This window comes from Fukomys damarensis, unplaced genomic scaffold (assembly GCF_012274545.1).
Source record: "Fukomys damarensis isolate Sample0158 unplaced genomic scaffold, DMR_v1.0_HiC HiC_scaffold_33, whole genome shotgun sequence".
NCBI lineage: Eukaryota > Metazoa > Chordata > Mammalia > Rodentia > Bathyergidae > Fukomys > Fukomys damarensis.
Window position 1 is genome coordinate 32,466,690 of NW_022900945.1, and position 20,011 is coordinate 32,486,700.

At 36.0% G+C, this 20,011-nt stretch overlaps 1 long non-coding RNA gene across 1 annotated transcript in view; it reads right to left on the reverse strand.

The window, feature by feature from the left end:
• Positions 1-2,665: 2,665 nt before the first annotated feature.
• The window catches only part of LOC104872737, a 45,473-nt gene continuing 28,127 nt past the window's right edge, over positions 2,666-20,011 (reverse strand). The window contains exons 3-4 of the long non-coding RNA XR_783271.1: positions 18,102-18,226; positions 2,666-2,759 (exon numbers count right to left, since the gene is read on the reverse strand). This is a non-coding gene — a long non-coding RNA (uncharacterized LOC104872737). The remainder of the gene's footprint in view (positions 2,760-18,101; positions 18,227-20,011) is intronic.

Consider the following 20,011-nt stretch of genomic DNA (forward strand, 5'->3'; position numbering starts at 1 on the left):
AAGTTCACAGTTCTGCCTGGCATTGTTTTAAGGAAGATACCAAGTGCACATAATGATCAAAGTAAGATCAACTGAATAGACTCACCTACTAAATTCCCATCATCACAGCAGCTTCCCTGGCTGCAGCTATGGGCAGGGTAGTGGATGGTGCAGAACGTGTACAGGTGGATTCCCTATAATGACACATGACTGTCGTCAGGGCACCTTGGTAGTGTAACAGATGGATACATGTCCCTAACATCCTTCTTCCTCTTCCTCTTCCTCCCGGGTACTCCATGAAGACCTGGGGTTTCTCATGGCAGAAGTCAGAGTCACTGGTGGCCAGCTCACTGCTTGAGGCCCTCCTCAGTGAACAGAACACCTGCCCTTGCCATCACAGCACTGCTCAACACACTGCCCCTGATCCACCCTTTACCCACTGCTGAAGGAGTGTTTTGTGAATATAGCCTCATCTGTATCCTTTTAAAATTCTCCTATAGGCTCCCATCTCCTCTGAGATAAAGATTCACCTCCTCAACTTGTACGTGTGTGTAATGTATTTAAGACCCTTGATAATCTACCTGTGCCTGCCTGTTTGCCCCTCTTTGGCCCTACTCACTCGAAGTGTGTGTTCAGTTTTTATGACTTATGTGTAAGTCCTTGAGGAAGCTTTGCCCTCTCACAGGTCTACTTGTTCGCCTATCCTGTTTTCTCTCCTAGAATATCCCCTGCTACCCTCCTCTACATCAAGATCCACTTAATCATCATTTCATTTGAATGAGTTCTTCATCATTAACAAGTCAACAGCATCAAAGATGTGCTGGTTAGTGATAACAATAACACCCAAGGAAGAAAGGTAAAAGGCAAAAGCACCATGAAGGATATGGAGAAATGGAAATAGTGAGTTAAAACGCTGCAAGAAACTATCCACGAATGACAGAAAACCCTACAACTACCCACTGTCTGCTTATTTTTGTGAGACTACTGATTATTTTTGTGAAATTTGGTGTGGAACTTAGTGTTATCATCCCTAAAAAAGCATACATTATAAAAAGACCAAATATTTTGTTTTTGTTTGATTGGTTTGTTTTTTGCCAAAGTTAGCTTATCAGGTCACTACAATTCTCGTGAATTTTAGACTAGTGACTGTATTTCTAAATCTTTTGGTTTGTAGGGCCTAATATTTATACTAATTATATCTTTTATCTTTTCATGAATATTTATTAATGAAATGACTGCATTTTCATAAGTATTTGTTAATAAAGTAAAATGAAAGAAAGTGAATATGTTTACTACAAGAAAAACACAGCCTTGAATCCCAACTTTAGCACCGAACTGCTCTGAATTATAAAAAAGAAAGGGCCATGTCTTCGGGTTTAGCCGTTAATGATGTCATTCTTAATGGAACTGGTGAGACTAAAGAATGTTCGTTATTTAATGACTATAATGGGCTCTGAAAGCATTCTGCAATCTGTGTGACCTTCCAGTGCCAAGCCACCAAAATCAAGGGAAAAGAAAAAATTACCTAATTACTTTGGAACTCATTCTCTCCATGAGTTGGGGGAAAGAAACTTAACTTCTGCATAACTTGCCTCACGCATTATTTCCAAAATTGTGTTGACTATTTTGAGTTTGTATTTTTTAGTCAGCTTACCTTGAATCACCTCAACCTCATACCCTATGTCCATGAAATGGACCAGTTTCACATTTGAGATAAGGCGAGCTACTTTCTTCAGAGGGCCTTAGAAAACTGTTTTGCTCAAATCCATCTACAGAAATAATTCTCAGCTGTTTTCATCATTGTCATTGCTTAAGGAGTTTCCTGGAACTTACAGTATATGGTAATGGATGAGTCAGGGTTGTTTCTATTAGCAGGTGTGGAAAATTGCATTCATTTGCTTGAAAATAGATCTGCATGTAGTTTCAAGCTTGGGACTTGGAGAAGCGATTAAGTGGCTTGATTTCTATGCCTTTTCTTTCCTCCTCTGAGGCACTCTTGCACACTTTCTCTCTCTCTCTCTCTCTCCCTCCCTTCCTCCTCCCTCCCTTCCTCTGTTTCTACTTTCTAATGTGTAAATGAATAAAAAAGTTCTCCTTCCAATAAATTTGTTTTTTCAGCCATAAAAAAAGAAGATTGCAGAGATACATCTCCACTCGGCTTCAGCAAGGATATCTTGAGTATAAAAGAACTTTCTGGAAACATAGCCACATTCACTGACAAGAGGCAAAATGATGTTTTTGTTTCAAGAATTTTCCTCCTGTGAACTTTTCAAAATGAACAGGACTTGTAGGATAGTAGGAATCTAACAAATTAAGTTTTTTCCCTCTGTTGGAATGATTTTTCTCTTTCCAGAATTAAAACAAAATATTTAAATTTTAAAATTTTTATTTTAAATGCAAACCTATGAGTTTTTCTTTGTGAAGTTAATACAATCCCAAACAGATATAACAGAGCTTTGTTCCCTTGCTGGGAATGATTTTGCATATGTTATGAATCCTTTAATGTCATAGAGTGGCATTCTATTCATCTTGGTGACATAATCTCCTGTTGTTTAGCCAGTGCTTATCTAAAGAAAACAATGCTAAACTATGAGGGGATTACACACAAGCACAATTCCAAGTAGTCCCCAAAAATGGGCTTTTATGTAAAGTCAAAGTAGAGCATATCATCTACTGCCTTCCCGTCTTTTAAGTGCCTATGGTCCACTGTGTGAGAGCCTTTCACATCCCGCGCATGTCTTCCACATCTTCCAAGAGGTCATCAGCCTTCATCAGCACACCTGTGGGCCCATGCAGAGAGACATCACTGTGAAGCAGCTATCTCATTTTTTTAATTCATTAATTTTATTGGCACATTTTAGGTATACAATATGCTGACATTTGTTATTGGGAATTTGTACCTTTACACAAGATATCTTGGGTTTTTTTTTTTCTCCATTCCACTGTCCTCCCTTTAAACCCTCCATCCCTTCCTATTTACAAAAGCTTTGTTTCCATTTTTTCATTTTCTTATATTGATTCTTTTCCCTTCTTTCCTTTCCCCTACCTCTCCCTCTTCCCTTCCCCTTTGGACTTTTTCTTCTGATTTCACATTATCTTTTATACCTTTTGATCTTATGTACACTTTCAGTTTCTCACACCAGAGTAATTATTCAGTATTTACACATGCGTGTCCTATTTATCTCACTTAAGAGTATTGCCTCAGTGTGTATCCATTTAGCTATAAATGTCTCTAGTCTCTCATTGTTTATGGCTGAGTAGTACTCCATTTTATTTTTTTAAAACCCCACATTTTCTTTATCCAGTCCCCAGTCAATGGACAATTGGACTTTTTCCAAGTTTTAGCTATTACAAACTGTGCTGCTATAAACATGGGTGTGCATATATCACTGTGGTATGATTCTTTTGATTCTTTTGGAAAGATACCCAGCAGAGGGATAGCTGGGTCAAATGGAACCTCTAATTCTAGTTCTTTGAGCTTATCTCCATACTGATTTCCACAGTGGTTGCAACAGTCTGCACTCCAACCAGCATTAGAGCAGGGTTCCTTTCCCACCACAGCTACACTAGCATTTGTAATTGGTTGACTGTTTTCATTTGTCTTTCTTGAATGACCAGTTATTTTTAACATTTTTTCATATGTTTATCTGCTTTCTACTCCTTTGTCTGAGAGATATCTGTTCATTTCTGATACCCATTTTTGGATTGGGTCTTTAAATTTTGGAGGCCTGATTTTTTTTAAGTTCTTTATATATTCTAGATAGTAGACTTTTGTCTGAGGAACCACTGATAAAAAATTTTTCCCACATTGTTGGTTGTTTGTTCACACTGTTGATGGTTTCTTTTGCTGTGCAGAAGCTTTTTAACAAGAAAAGATCCCAGTTGTTGATTCCTTCTGCTAGTTCACATGCTACTGAGGATTTTTTCATAACGTCTTTTCCTATGCCAATATCTTCAAGAGTTCTACCTAACCCCTCTTCCAACTGGTTTAGTGTTTCTGTTTTATTATTTAGATCTTTAATCATTTTGATTTAGTTTAGTGCATGGTGAGAGATATAGGTCTAATTTTAATCTTAGGCAAGTTGGAACCCAATTTTTTCCCACACCACTTATTAAAGAGGCTTTCTTTCCTCTAGTGAGGGTATTTGGCTCCTCTGTCAAAGATGAGGTGGCTGAGTATGTCTGGAGTTATCAGCACACAAAATTCAATAGCCTCCCTGTACACAAACAACAAATTCACTGCTAGAGGAACTGGAGAAACAACTTTTTTCACAATAGCATCCAAGAAAAATGAAATACCTCAGAATCAATCTAACAAAAGAAACCAAAGACCTCTACTCTGAAAACTGCAGCACTCTGAGAAAAGAGATGAAAGAGGATATCAGAAAATGGAAAGGCATCCCTTGTTCCTGGGCAGGAAAAACCAATACAGTGAATATGGCCATACTTCCAAAACTGCTATATAGACTCAGTGCAATCCACACTGAAATTCCAACAGTATACTTCACAGACCTTGAGAAAACAAACTAAAATTCATTTGAAACAAGAAGAAATCTAAGAAAGCAAAAGTAATTCTAGGCAACAAAGACAAGGTAGGGGCTATCACAATCCCCAATTTGAAACTATACTACAAAGCTACTGTGATAAAGACAGCATGGTACTGGTAAAGAAACAGACCCCAGGATCAATGGAACAGATTAGAAGATGCAGTTGTCTCATTTTTAATTCACAAATTACATAGAAATAACATGAATTTCATAGGTCTTTTTAGGATATTGGATTAAGGGTAGCAAAACCATTTCTGAAGGGTTTTGTTTCTAGAAATCAAATTATCAGATGATCGTGATACAAGTTTTATCATTTTCCTCATCTCTAAAAGAAATAAACTAAACATTTTTCACTTCTAGATTTCGTGCTAAAAGCAAAACCTTGTGATTTTTCAGAAGGAAAGTAAAGCTACTTGAATATCTTCAACATATTATACTTTTAGAAATGTACTTCAAAAATAAAAATTACAAATTTTTGAAAATGTATTAAGTGTCATATACTTTGTTAAATTTGCTACAGGCACTGTTTTATTTTCTCTAAAATGCTGACTATATATTTTTATGATCCTTGTTTCACAGTTTAAAAATTAAGGCATATAGAGGACATATAGTGTGTGTGGCAGAAGTGGTAATGGAAAAATGTTGGTCAGATGTACAAAGTTTTAGTTCAGTAGGATTAGTAGCTTATAAAGATAACAGGTGTAAAGCAATGTATTATATACTTGAAAATTGCTAAGAAAGTACATCTTGTGTTCTCATCACCAAAAAAAAGATAAATTCGTGACATACGTTAATTGTTGACTTAATAACTTCACAATGCATGCACATGTCAAAACATGACCGTTTATACAGTAAATATATATAATATGTTAATTTGCTCTAATAAATCTGAGTATGATACATGTACACATATATAGAGCTAGAAATATTGAAGCTATACTTTGAACCTATGCTTTTTATCATCACATAACACTGCTTGTCTGTATTTCATGTCGGGAACATAACTCTCATTCTCAGTACCATTTCCAGTCCCACTACAGCCTACCAGGTCTACCCTAGAAGCAAATAGACGTTATTCAACATATCCAGTATGACTAAGTAGATGAAATTGTATAGCAGGTTAATTAAGAATTTGACTGCCTGCTACATTTTACTCATATGGGAGTCTGGACAAGTTAGTCTATCTATAAAACGTCAATGATAATAATGACATCTTCTTATTTTAAGAATCAAATGACATCATCTTCATAGAGAATTTGGTGTCTGTTGCTTATATCACTTATTTGTGTTGCAAAACAGAGACTGTCTCTGAAGCTTTGTAATTACCAGGGCCTACTTAGAACTTGGCTTATGGTAGGTTCTATGATGGATTAATGAAAACAAGGTAGGCAAGTGTCTTGGTTTAAATATGCAGTGTTCCTCAAATGCTCATGTACTGACACCGTGCTCCCCCATGCAGAAATGTTCAAAGGTGGGGCCTGGAAAGGCGACTAGATCATAAGGGCACTGACTTCATCACAGATTAATCCACTGATAACTTCATAGCCAGAGCCTGTTGGGGAGGAAGGTGACTGGAGGCACGCTTTTGAATGGTGTGTCCTGTCCTCAGATCCTTTCTCTTTCTCCTTCCATCCCTCCCTCTCTTTCTCTGACACTTCCCACTTTTGTTGCTTCCTAGCTGCCATGAAGCACACAGCTTTCCTCCTCCAGGCCCTCCCACCGCCATGTTTCAACCCTGCAGCCAGCCGACCATGGACTGAAACCACTGGAACCATGGGCCAAAATAAATCTTCTTTCCTTTTACTCTTGCGTGTCAGGTATTTTGTCCCAGCAACAGAAAATTAACCCATATAGCTGGCTTCATTTTCAAAGAATGTAAGCCTACACCCAATCCAGGTTTTATAACAAATCTGAAGTCTAAGTGATACATGAGACCAGATATCATTTACTCAAAAGTAAAATAGCAGACTTAAGCAAGACAAACATAACCACTGGGGCTAAAAGTAAAACCACAGTCAAAGCTGGCAGAAACTACAGGAAGAAAAGAGCACTGGAATCTGGGTACATGCACCAGATTATAAAAGAACACCTATCTGTCTTTTTTTTCCTTTCTACTATAAACACATATTTGGTGGGTACTTAACATATAACCGGAATGATACTGGGCTCTGAGATTACCATTAGTAAGACCAATGGAATCACTTGACTTTGTTATTTCCTTATCTTGCTTGTTGGAACTGCAAAGCAGGCTGCTACAAAAGGTGAATTTATCTGGCCTTGATTTCTACTGAAGCACCAGTATGCTCTATATCAGATGCCAAATTCACTATGAGTCAAATCAACACATGCAGAACTTGTATCTACCAAATATTTATAGAGTGGTTTCTTAAGTCACAGCACACATAAGGGAGGAGGGGGGAGAGAGAGAGGGAGAGAGGAAAAGAATTTGAGATCTCTGTGGAGAGAGTCAAACTTTGGACTTTCTCCTATTTTTCCAGGACAGAGGAATCTTGGGGAATGTATCACCTCTTTGTTCTTAGGCATAATGAATGTATTTTTCAGCCACATTTGAGGAACTAGATGTTTCCTTGTAGTTGATGGACACAGAAGAATGAACCCTGAAGTGGCTAAAATGATTTGTGATAAGCTCCTCAATAGGATGGCTTTGAGCTATACACTCAAGATTTTGTTGCAAGAAGAGTTTTGGGTTCCTGGTGGATCCAGGATGAGTCCTGTTATGGATTACATCTAAAATATCCCCCCAAAGCCTCTGGAGTTTGAAAGGTAATTAGATCTATATCTCCTACCATGTACATCATCCAGAAAATGGCTTGAGTTGAAAAAGGAGAAACATTTGACATTGAGTCAAGCTTGGTTCCTTTTAACATTTTATACTTGGCTGCTTTAATTTTTTGTTTAAAAGTATTTGTGCTCCTTGAAAGAGAAGGTAGGATATGCTAATCTGAGCAGAAAAAATTATGGAAACTCCCTATGTTCTGACTCAGCAAGAGACATATTACTTCACTGGAATGTCTGAAATAAAACTGAAGGTAATAATATAACGTTGCTTTTATATTGTGTTTCATGAGTCGTGTTTATTCACAAAGTTCTGAAACTCACAAATAATATCCCCCCCCTCCTCAAAGACTTTTGGATTTATCACCAAAAAAATTTAAAAACTTTGATATAATATACCTATACTGGTAAACAACAGTCTCAAAACAATTAAATTTTTATCTTTTGTTAGTCAGTATATTGCAGAGAACAAAATTCACAAATAAAGCACTTAACCCAAACAATGCCTTGCATATAGTAAGTGTTCAATAAATAATGTCTGTGGTTACTTTAGACACTACCTCTGTGTATCACTGAAGGATGAGTCACTCTTACAACCACTTTCTTTTCTCCTTACATGCTGTTGTGATTACTACTTACAAAGAAATGTATTGTGCATTCTTTTTCAATTCACACCTTTTATTTGCAGATACCAATCCACTTTCCAATGATTAGAAGTAAATTGCACAAGTGTGTTTTAAACCCTGAAGAAAGTTAAACATTTACAAAGTTCTGGATGGATAATAAAGAAAGATTCATTGAGAGAAGCCCTATACGAATGAGTCTTTATACACTTTTGGAAAACTCTACCAAGAATGTTGGCCTCGACCTCCTAGCCGTGATTCATCTGACCTTTCATGTTATTGTTGCTTTCACATCCTCACAAACTCTTATCCATGTCAGACTAGAGTGCAACAAGATCAACAAGAACTTCTCGTTGAGCTCCTGTTCTTCTGTGGTCTACATTCTTGGTAGTGTTGAGCGCAATTGTCAGGAAGACATAAAAAGGCAAAGCAGAAAAGTTCCCATTTTCTTCCTGTCCCTCCCTGTTCCTGTTTAAAACTTCTCACTATTTCAGCCACCTAATGTTCACATAAAATTCAAAAATCTTAAATCTTCTGTATTTCCTGATTATATCTATCCTCAGCCTAAGCATCTAAATAAATAATGCTTAATAATTTTTTGAATCTTTGTGATCATGACAGCTCTTCCACTATTCACTCTTGACCCCATGATTTAGGCTGTATCACTCCTCATTTAAAAGATTTTCTGTAATTTATAGATTAAGAAAATAAAACACAAGAGCAAGCAATTAGTAAGTGCTGCAGTTATAGGTCAACTATTAACCAACCTTCTGAACTCAAACTACTTATTTATTTCAGTATTTTATACTTTCTACCAATACTTTTTAAAATACTTTGTGCTCCTTAATGGAAGTTATCCGTATATAAGAAGTAGTGGAGGTGGCGGCACAGGCCCATCATCCCAGCACTCTAGGAGGCTGAGGCAAGATGGTCACAAAGTCAAGCACACAGCCGAGGCACCTTACTAACTCAGTGAGGGCCTGTTTCAAAATTTAAAAGATAAAAATAAAAAGTTAGTGATGTAGCTCAGTGAGAAGGCCTTGAGTTCCAACTCTAATATGAAGAAGAGGGAAGAGGAGGAGGAGGAGGAGGAGAAGGAAAGAAGAGGAGGAGGCAGAAAGAGGGAAGGAGGAAGGAGAAGGGAAAAAGGAATGAGGAGGGGAAGAAGGGAGAGGAGGCGTATGCAGAGACTCGGCAGTTATGACTCTCATATTCACATACTCTCTGAGCCTTCAGGTTTCTTCCCATGAATACACATTGTCACAACTTTCCAGGCCAGGTGGTGTGAATAAAGAGGGAGGTGATGAGGGTGAGGAGATGTCACCAGAAAACCAGTCTTGCAAGGAGGTAGGGCTGACTTTAGCCTTTCCATCTATGTTGTCTTTCAGAGACATTTGTGGAGCACAAGAGCAGAGTCAAAGAGTGCATGGAGAGATGATTAGGCAGATCCCACCAGAACACCAAGAAGTACGCCTCGCTAGGTACAAACCCAGCATTCTGCAGGGCAGAGGCAGATTCATATGCTCAGTCAGTTAATGAACAATCCTGATTGAATTTTCTTTGGACTTAGTAGGTACAGATGCAGTGTGGGTGTATCTGGAGGCTAAAGATCTAAAGAAATGGAAAAAGTGTTCATGAAGTTCTTTGAACTATACAAATATACACCTCTGTTATGAAGTGCCATCACGAATAACCATTTGTGGTATTAGCAGGGACATGTTAATTGTACATTGCAAGTAAACTTGCTCAGTTTGCACCTGCAAGAACAGCAACTGGTAAACCTGACTAATCAGAGACATGGTTCTTAGTCTCACTGCCAGGAAGGAAAAAAAATGCATCATTTGCTATCTTTCTATGCCATACCTTAAAGATTGCACACTACCATCAGTTGTTATGTGAGCTACATTCTTCCCTTTTATTTTTTCCCAAAAGCTACAATGAAGAGTTCTGGATCAGAATATTTTTCTTCCTCTCTTTCTTCCCTGCTCACTCTACTTTTATGTAACATTTCCTTGCATTTACAAATTGAAAAAATTTTGAACTTACAAATATGGTAATTGTGATGCTAGTTCTCAAATATTTAATTTACAAAAATTAACATACTCATAAAAATGTCCCAAAGTACATTTTAAATATATTTAATATATTATAATGCCTATTCCCAGGTAAATTTCTAAATAAAAATAGAATCAGAATTAATCCCCACTGCTGCATGAGCATGTTTTCATTTCACACTGGCTTTAGCAACACCATGAAATGGGTACTACTAGGTCAGCCAGTGGAATTAGCAAATCATGTAGCTAATTTTCAATATGAGCTTCTCTACCTAGGTCATTTCAGGCCCTATTTTTTGGCATGGGACAACTTTGGACTTTTTCAATATACTAATGAGCCTTGTGATTTATTAAATGGCAGACTTGGACCATTTTAATACTCTCTGATCCACAAGAAGGTCACTCAATTCAAGGCCACTGACTCCGCCTAACCTTCAAAGTTATAAGTAAATTTTTATGAAAAATATGAGAGGAAAGTTTTGAACAATTATTTCACAAATAATAATGTCTTATGCTTAAAATTCTTACAACACAAATACTAAAAGCCAGTTTTAAATTTACAAATCCTTTCAGCATGCCTCTTGTCCTAACCCCTCCTAAATCTTGGAGATAAATTGCTATTCTTGCATCAACAGGCCTAAAATTATATTTCCATGGACACCATAGGTAAGCTCTCCTATGAGAGTTTGTCTAATACTTACAAGCTTATTTTTTCATTTACTTTGCAGAAGAAAAAAGAATCATCATTCTTGCAAAAAAAAAATCTGTGCTTAAAGCAGAGCCAGCTTGACATCCTCACTTTTCTTTCTCTAGAAATCTTTAAAAGTAATGACCCAGGTGCTTCCAGTTAATTAATGAGTATCAGAACACAGTGACGTCACTTCTGCTAGGAAGGAGATGCTGTGCAACATTAGTACCAGCCAATCACCCTGTGGGGAGGCAACTTTTAAACTTTCCCATACCTTCTGCTGGGTCCCAGACCTAATGGCTTTGTGAAAGAGAATGAGACAGAGACTCCTGCATAATCTATTTCTTCAAAATAAGATAAAAGAGGACATACCTATTAGTTACACAGGTTTGTTTTTAACTTCTATTTAGTATTGGCTCAGTATATAGATGGAAAAGCATACAGTTTTTTCATTTCTTGTGTCCACCTCCCCAAGGCTATCAAATATTCAGGAGTGCTCACTCTTCTCCAAATGTTGCAAAACAGTTTGCTTGGGAGAAACCAGTCATCCTAGATTTTAGCCTTTGGAAATCCATCCAGATCAGAGGAATCTACTACCAAACAAACATACATAATAACACTGACTGTACTTGCAATCACAACAATTACCACCTTGGACCCACCATTTTAGCATAGTCTAACAGTGACTTAGGCCAAAATCATCTACATCACCCCCAAAAAATCTTATATTGCTGCTTCTCCCCACTTCTCTCTACAACTCACATCTATCAATCAGCCTTTTATTTTTCTTTTTACTCCATGACTATCTTGAATATTCAAATAACAACAGGCAAGATCTTCCAAGTGGCATTTTCTCTTTTCGATATCCAGATGCCATAGTAAACAGAGTAATTTCTGCCATTGAATGGACAAGGTCAAGCAGGCAGTCACAGCTGTGTACTGTCTGTCCAGCTGGCTCTGTATTGACTTGCTTCTGACATGTCTTCTGAAAGTGCATTGCCAGCCTCAATTGTACAGACAGTTGGTCCTGAAGTAGACAAAAAGCTTGTATTTTCAATTATTGTCCATAAAGATAGCTCTGGAATTATCTCATATTAAGTGTTCATTCTTCCATCTGTTCTTCCTTTCCTCCATCATTTCCTATCCTGAGTCTCTATTTTCTCTCTTCAAGGTCTCTAGTGGCCACTCCCACTCTGGAAATAGAGTAGATTCACAGAAAAGAGTAGGAACAGGATACTTGGAAATACTTCTTTCCAAGGAGTAACTGGGAGGAAGGAATGTCCCCCTCATGATCTTACCCCATCCCAAGAAACACATGCGAGTACCTGAAGGGGCTCTGCAGAGCCAGAACTTCTGTTCCCACAATTTATTGCATTGAGCCTTGAAGATTCCACAGAGACATCTCAGGAACCATCCCAAAGGCAATGGGAGAACAAAGCTAACGGAACACCTGCCATTCCCACCAGATATACACACACTCAACATAGAATGGCATTTGTTTACACATTGGCCCTCAGTATCCTCAGGTTTCACATCTGTGAATTTAACCAACTATGAACCAAAAATATTTTTTAAAAACTTTCATTTGTACTATCTGCATGAATATCTATGGATTTTTTTATTCTTGTCATTATCCCCTAAATGATACAATATATCAACTATTTACATAACACTTTCATTATATTAGGCATTGATATAATACCTACATTAGTTATTAATATATGTAAAATATATTATTACTAGGTAATATCTCATTATATTGGGTATAAATATAATACCTACAATCACCTGTAGTAGTCTAGAGATTATTTTAAATATATAGAATGGGATAGGTTACAGGCAAACACTATGGCCTTTTATACAAAGAATTAAAACATCTACAAATTTTGGTATCTATGGGGAGTCTAGAACTATTCTCCCAAGTGACAACTTGATATTTTGAATTTTGAACCTCTCCAAAAGATTTTTTTTAGAAAGGATTTCATGTCTAAAGAAAATATATTGATTCTAAATCAATCTCCTTAATTTCTTCATTTTATAAATGAGAAAACTAGGATCTAAAGAGATTAGATGATGTTCCCAAGATCACAAAAATATTGAACAGGCAAGCAAAGACTTGAAGCTCAGGCCTCTGAATCTACATCTACCCTCCTTTAGTACTTTGTTGTTTCTCTTCATGTCGATAAGATAAGTTTGCCAAATGTTTCTGTTTTCTCCTTGTTACTTACATTAGTTTACCCATGGCAAGGTAAACTTAACTACTAAACTAGTAACTCCACCAAATTTTGTAGATTGAGTAAATAAAAATCAGTAAGAATGAACTTTTCTCACAAATCTTTTTAAATCCCTAAGAAAAATAAAATTTCAATTTTTACTCTGACAAAACATCAATAAGAATAGAGAAAAGCTCCATAAGACCCAACAAATTCCACCAAAAGACTTCTAGACTTAATTGACACTTTTAGCAGAGTAGCTGGATATGAGGTCAACACTCAAATAGCCTTCTTGTACACAAATATCAGACTCACTGAGCAAGAAATTAAGGAAACAATTCCTTTCACAATAGCACCCAAAAAAGTAAAGTATCTAGGAATTAATCTAGCAAAAGAAGCAAAAGACCTCTACACTGAAAACTACAGCACTCTGAAAAAAGAGACCAAAGAGAATATAAGAAAATGGAAAGGTATCCCCTGCTCCTAGGTAGTGAAAATGGCCATACTACCAAAACTGCTATACAAATTCAATGCAATGCCAATTGAAATTAAAACACTGTATTTCACAGAACTAGAAAAAAGAATCCAAAAATTCATTTGGAACCATAGAGACCTAGAAGAGCAAAAGCCATTCTAGGCAACAGATACATGGCAGTGGGTATAACAATTCCCAATTTGAAACTATACTACAAAGCCACTATGATAAAAACAGCATGGTACTGGCAAAGAAACAGACCTGAGGATCGGTGGAATAGATTGGAAGATACAAAAGCAACTCCAGATGTACTCAGCTACCTCATTTTTGACAAAGGATCCAACCATCCTCACTGGAGGCAAGGTAGCCTCTTTAATAAATGGTGTTGGAAAAACTGGATTTCAACCTGCCAAAGATTAAAATTAGACCCTTATCTTTCACCATGCACTAAACTAAAATCCAAGTGGATTAAAAATCTAAATATTAAAAAAAGAGTCACTAAATCTGCTGGAAGATAAATTAGGCAGAACTCTTGAAGATACTGGCATAGAAAAAGACTTTATGAACAAGTCCTCAGTGGCAAGGGAACTAACAGAAAGAATCAACAACTGGGATCCCATCTTATTAAAAAGCTTCTGCGCTGCAAAAGAAACCATCAACAGAACTAAAAGACAACCTACAATGTGGAAAAACATTTTTACCAGCTGCTCCTCAGACAAAGGCCTACTATCTAGAATATATAAAGAAATCAAAAAAAGCAGCCCCCCCCAAATACAAAGACCAGATTCAAAAATGGGCATCTAAAATGAACAGACATTTCTCAGACAAGGAAAAGCAGCAAGTAAATATATGAAAAAATGTTCCATATCACTGGTCACTCAAGAGATGCAGATGAAAACACTGAGATTCCACCTCACCACACAAAGAATGGCTGCTATCAAGAAATCAACCAATAACAAATGTTAGCAGGGTTGTGGAGAGAAAGGAACGCTTGTCCATTGCTGGTGGGAGTGCAGACTGGTGCAACCACTATGGAAATCAATATGGAGATACCTCAAAGAGCTGGGACTAGCGGTTTCACTTGACCCAGCCATCCCTCTGCTGGGTATCTTTCCAAAAGAATTAAAAGAATCATATCACAGTGATATATGTGCACCTATGTTTATAGCGCACAGTTTGTAATAGCTAAAACTTGGAAACAGCCCATTTGCTCATCAGTTGAGACTGGATAAAGAAGTTGTGGTTTTTCTATAAAATGGAATACTACTCAGCCATAAAGAATAAGAAATTAGATTCATTCATAGGAAAATGGATACATATTGAAGATACACTCCTAAGTGAAATAAATAAGTCACACATGTGTAAATACCAAATAGTTTCTCTGGTGTGAAAAATTATAATGGTATATTAGATCCTAATGATATAATTGACAATGTGAAATAGGCAGAAAAGGGCTAAAGGTATAGGGGAAGTGCGAAGGGTAGGGGAAAGGTAATAAGGGAAAAGAAATAAATAGGAGAAAATGAAAAAATGGAAATAAAGTGTTTGTAAATGGGGAGTGGAGCAGGGGGTGAAGGGAGGGCAGGGACAAGGGGAAAAAATGAGAACCAAGACCTGTCCTGTAAAGGTACAAGATCCCAATGATGAATGTAACTGTGCTGTATACTTAAAATGTACCAATAAACTCAATGGAAAAAAAAAGAAATGTCAATGTACAGAGCCAGTAATTAAAATATATTTTAAAATAGGGGAAAAAAGAAAAGCTTCATAAAGTTTATATAGCTCTTGCATGTCTATTAAGACAATGCTATTATGTGGTCAAAGAATGACCAGACCTGAAGCAGAATTTTTAAATTTCATCAAAGCATTTCTAAAAAGTAAGCTTTTGAGGAGGGGGTGGGAAATAATCTAAGACTTAGGTATGATTTTTTTTAATTTATCAATGTCTGTAAGCAAAAACTGATCATGGAGAAGAAATAAAATCTACACAAGTAGGTTTTGCAGCCAGGGTCCATTTTCTGGAGACTTCTGCCTCTTGCTGAAAAGAAGGTGAAATGCTGAGCAGAGAATTTTGAAAGCTTTACAGTCTAGAAGAACAAACTTCCTCTTATAAAATGCTCCATATTTAAATTAAGACCCCAAAGTGCTAAGGCCTAGAAAGAAGTATAAACTAGAAATGGTTCCACCATCTCAGAAGCAGAAAGTCTGTCTCATGTCGTATTAATTTCTACAATTAGAATGAGATGATGTGGAACCACTGGCTAAGGGATCTTGCCAAGCGAAAATACACAATTAAGAAAATATAGGCTTTCATATTTTTTCATGTGTCTTGCATAGCACTTTGAAAGTAACTGGGCAACATAATTAAAGAAATTAGAGAAATAAGGGACAGCAGATTTATAGATACAGGGAGCCCAGATGATGAAAATATTATATATAGATGTGTAAGCCTTTATTAATATGTTCAAAAAGATCAGAAAATTAATAACTCTGACAAACTGAAAGAAATTCAATATAAAACCAAGCATAATTTTGGACATGGGAAATACAACAACTGCTATTTAAAACTATATGATGAGGGCCGGGGATGTAGTTCAGTGGTTCCACTGTGTGCCTCACAAGTGCAAGGTCCCAAGTTCAATCCCCAGTACCAAAAACAAAAACAAAAAAAAAACTATATGATGAATATAAAATTAGATTATACATAGCAGAGAAAAGAGTTAATGAACTAGAAGGAAAATTGTAATAAAATAATCAAAAAATGTATGGAGAAATAAACCTATAGAAAAATGTAAGAGATACAGTGAGAAGTTCTAACAAAAGATAGAAAACAAAAAAAAAATGAATGTGGTAGGAAAATGAAGGAATTCCAATGTTTCCAAGCAAATCTCTTTCAGGGCAGGTTAAATAACTAACCTTAGCAGTAACTTCTGCAACCATCAATACTAAAAGAAAATAAAATGATAGCATTCTCAGCCACAGTCCAAGAATTTTATAATTAGCCTAATTAGCATTTTCCTGAATTCCAAAGCAAACTGTAGAAATTATTCTCCTGGTAAACTACCTGAACTAAAAGAAATTAGTATGAAATATATGATAGTCATATTAGCATGTTTTATTTTGCTAGTGGTGAAAATGGTTATTTCTCCTGGATTTAAGTAGCTCTTCAAATACTGTATTACTTTTTTTTTTGCTTTAGTGCTTACAAATATGATAATTTATTAGTCTATAAAATTTAAAGCAAAAAAAATCTTACAATTACTTTGCTAACCCTTTAAGTATTACTACAGTTTTAAGGAATCAGACATAAATATTTGGTACAGGACACTATGTAGTATTTTTATCAAACTAAGTGTGACCAAGAAGTAACTGACAAGAGGAATTTTTCCCAGGGATGGTGGTACTGGCTAATCAATTAGAAATAAACTCAATCCTTGTGAAATTTTTATTTGTAAAATCCAAACTTTAATATTAAAATGCTTAATTCATAAAGACACACTCTCAAAAGCTGCTGATAAAAACATGGCAATCCCTGAGCACTATAGAAAGATGTATCATGTAAAAGCTAATTAACCTAAGGTTTATTTTGGATTCCATTTGATATAGCATAGGATGCATGCGATTGAATTAGTGTCCCGCAATGTGTGCTTTTGAAGTTGTTGGAAATCCAATCATAAATTGTTTAACTCATTTTACAATGAATATCTGCAGTATACTGTTTGGTGCCAAAATTAACTTGAAAAGATTCATTTACTTCTAAAAGATGAGATATTTACTACCCAGTCTGTAATTAAATGCAATCCATGCTAGAAAATTTTTCCAATACTTTCTTCGTAATGTTCATTTCCCAGACTAACTCACAAGGGGAGAATATTTATTTGCCACACAGTGCTTTTGGATAAGTGTGATTTATTTTGATCAAGATTGATGAAATTTGTTCAATAAAATAATACATAAATGAAATGACCTTTATAATTCCAACATATTGTAAAGGTCGAGATCCCACATCCTTCCTGGGTTAACTGGATCACAATAACAATGGCTTTTTTTATACCATGTGATATTGCCATTATTGTACATAGAATAAAATTTAATGCTGCAATAATTGCAGAGGCAACTCGTAAGAACAATGATTTAGAAGACTATTTCCTTTAGAAAGAACTTTTCCCGTTGATGAACAGAGAGAAAACAAATACCAAACCTGGCCAAAGAGCATAGTTCATGTAAGTATCAACAGACAAGAGGTCAACAACCCTAGCTCTAGAACCCAAAACAAGGCTTGCAAATCAGGACAAAAGTCAAGCTAAAATAGGTAAGCAGCCCAGTGAAGAGTCTTTCCACATATTAGCACAAAACTATTAGCTGAACAAGGATATTGGGCAATCTGTCTCTATTATGAAAGGAGAACTGAACAGTAGCCTTGGCTTTAAGAGGATGTCAATGGGAGTCAGCAGGTTACTCTGCATTCATCAAGCAGTAGGTCATATTTGCCCCTTAGACAATGTCAGGACAATATTTTCAATGTTATTATAAAGATTTGGGGTTGATCTAAATCTTTCCTTGAATGTACTTCTTAATAAAAGTAATCTACTAGATGTAAAAGGCAAACAAAACAATTCTACTAAAGGCAGAGTTTGCCACTTCTGACTAAACAGACTCATGACCACACGTACATTGTGGATAGTGACTGATTAAAGTCTAGAGGACTACTTTAGAAAACACCTACATTTTAGGCAGTCAAAGGCTTCCTGTCATTGGAAGGAATAGCGCTCAAACACCCTTGCTGGGGCTGAAGATGTACCTTCGTGGTAGAGTGTCTAGTATGCATGACCTGGGTTGGATCTCCAGCACCTCAAAAAAAGAAAAAAAAAATCTTTGGTTAATGAGTATCCACCCTCTCTGGAAGGCATCTGGAAAAGGGAACTTTTATGGTTTATAGTTCTGCTTTATTTTTCCCATTTTAATAAAAAAAATTAGTTATGTAACACATATATAGAAATCAAACCTTAAAAATTGTAAAATGACACTAGTTAAAAAAAAACACTTCCAACACATCTGCCCAGTTCTACAAACACACCACCAGCACCACTACATCTTTTACAGCAGCAAAGAACCATCACTATGAAAGTCCTGTTTGCTTTTCCAGGGATTTGGGGCCTATAAAACAAATGCAAACAAAATCTTTCATGTTTCACTTTGAAAGAATTCTACTGTTGAGAAAATATTAATCTTCATGAGTCTAACCTTGCTTTTATGATGAACATAAAAGTTATAGTAATCATGTTCAAAGACACTATAATTAACTCTGAACATATGTGAATGTACACTAACTATATGTTTTATAGTTATTAGGTTACAGTATTCTTTCAAAAATCCCATAATGCAAGTATTATCATTATAGCATTGTGAAATACAAAACTGATAATTTAGTCACTTGCTACATATGGTAGCAAAAGCAAAACCAAAAACCTCTAACATCTATTCTTCTTTCCATCTTCCCAAATGCTTAAAGCTACTCTCATTTTTCTTCCTTCTCCTAAATCTTCTGTGATCACCTTTAAAGGTATCACTTATCTAATATTTAACCTCACAGTTCCTTGCTCTCTCGTTGGAAAGAGAACAGACTTTGGAGACAGACCACTCACTAGCTATGTGAGCATGGATTCTTTTCTTGTTTACCTCGAAGTGAGAAATGGGTTAGGATGTAATGACTATGAAGGAGAACAAAATGGAAAAAATTTTGTAGACTTTTTCAATCAAAAATTTACAATATTGAACCATAAATAAGGCTTCTACTTCATTGTTTTTTGTCCTTTTTTAAATATTCTCTGGTGATTCATCTAGACCCTTGTCATTTTGTTCCTAATCTTATCTATCACCCTTATTCTCAACATAAACCTGTACATATGTTTGAAACCAATAAAAAAGCTGGCGAATAAAAGATAAAAAAAGAAAATGGATTTTCCACATAGGAAACAATAATCCAAAATTTAAAACTCAAAGTATGACCTCAATATTACAATGAGGAAACAGAAAAATTAGTGAACTGAAAGATAAAATCATCCTACCTGAAAACAGGGAAAATAGAATTTTTAAGAAGATTCTTAATTACTAACTGGATAATAAAAGATCTACCATTCATCTTATTAGAGTACTGGAAAAAGAAGAAAAAGAACAAGATTGAAAGAGAAATCAATAAAGCAGATGATAAAAACTTCCCAAATTTGACAAAAGATGTAAATCTGCAGAATCAACTTTGAGAAAGCATCAAACGAGATAAACTCAGAGAAATCACACACCAAGATACATTACAGTCAAACTTGTAAAAACTAAAGATATTCTGGTGTGGTGATGCACATCTATAATCCCAGCTACTTGGAAAGCTAAGGCATGAGGAATACAAATTCAAAGCCAGCCTGAGCAATTTAGCAATACCCTGTCTCAAAATAAAAATTTTAAAAGGATGGGAATATGTCTCCCTACTCCTTGGATTCAATTCTCAGTACTACACAAAATAACTAATAAATAAATAAAACAAAAGAATTCCAAGGCCGAGAACCAGGGCCTTTGGTCTTTCCGACATCTGTGTCTTTTCAGAACGTCCTTCACCAGGTCCTGTACTTGACCTGAGCAGGC